Source organism: Mizuhopecten yessoensis, unplaced genomic scaffold (assembly GCF_002113885.1).
Source record: "Mizuhopecten yessoensis strain PY_sf001 unplaced genomic scaffold, ASM211388v2 scaffold11071, whole genome shotgun sequence".
NCBI classification, from domain to species: Eukaryota; Metazoa; Mollusca; class Bivalvia; order Pectinida; family Pectinidae; genus Mizuhopecten; species Mizuhopecten yessoensis.
Genome location: NW_018408865.1, coordinates 1,200 through 2,372, shown reverse-complemented (window position 1 = coordinate 2,372; position 1,173 = coordinate 1,200). Strand labels below are relative to the sequence as shown.

The 1,173-nt window shown below is 39.3% G+C and overlaps 1 non-coding gene across 1 annotated transcript; it reads left to right on the top strand.

Annotated features, from left to right (window-relative positions):
* The first annotated feature begins 332 nt into the window (after positions 1-332).
* On the top strand, positions 333-415 carry Trnal-uaa. Its single transcript has one exon. It is a non-coding gene; the product is annotated as a tRNA-Leu (tRNA).
* The last annotated feature ends 758 nt before the right edge of the window (positions 416-1,173 follow it).

Here is a 1,173-nt window from a genome sequence, read left to right as displayed (position 1 = left end):
TTGCCTTATTATTGTCAATATAAATGCCAATTGGAAAAGGCGATTTCCAGGAAGAAAACGTTTTACGTTTAATTGGTAAATTTTATCTTCCCTTAAAATATTGGTTATTTCTCAATCTCGCAACTTTACCTGGATCGTTACTCAATGAATCAATGGTATACAATATCTCAGTATATAACCAACATCAAAATTTAAACAGAAATCAAAAACAAAAACCAGTTAAATATAATACACTAACGTTGCAATATCTTATTTTCTTATATAATTTCATAACACATGGATATCAAATATTGCCGCGCCCTTCTCTCACTGACAATGTTATCTACATAAGAAGTACGGTGGCCGAGTGGTTAAGGCGTTGGACTTAAGTTCCAATGGAGCTCTCTCCGCGTGGGTTCGAACCCCACCCGTACTAGATATTTTTATCAAAGTTTTCAAAAAAACATTAACTTGTAACATGTTAGCTCTGTGAACGCACTGTTCACACGTTGTAAAAAATGGCTAGACGTGATAAACATCGTAGGTCTGCATCACCTTTATAAACTACGTGAAAATCGTATTTATCTGATCCTGTTGAGGAATTTCAATTATCACAAAATGGAATAAACTGCACTACTCCTCGAAACAATGGTGTGATTAACGCCATAAAATACCTAACAACTTGCTGAAGACTACTTTTCCCGAGGTGAAGCCGAGGGAAATAGGCATGATCAAGGGACACCAGAAACTTGCTATATCCCTCAATTCCATACTTTAACCGTTGTATTATACCGTTACAAACTGGAGAGATAGTTTTAACTAGAAAATATTTGGAAACCATAAGCTGTATAGCTTCATGTCCCAAGAACCCCTTTGATGGCAATGGAGCCAAATGCTTCCGAGTTCGGTAGCAAGCTCCGCCCACCTCGCGCGTCGCTTCCGAGTTCGGTAGCAAGCTCCGCCCACTTCGCGGTCCGCTTCCGAGTTCGGTAGCAAGCTCCGCCTACATCTCGCCTGATTGGCTTGGCGGAAACACCCGAGTGTAGGTGTGTTTTAGTTTCCTGGCTAACACACAGGACTAAAACACAGTCAGGCAAAAGTGGGGATATATTCGATTTGACGTATTACTTTTATGTAGAGTAAATAAAGTAGAGTTATAATAATTATCAATAGCACCGTACTTTGACGACGTTA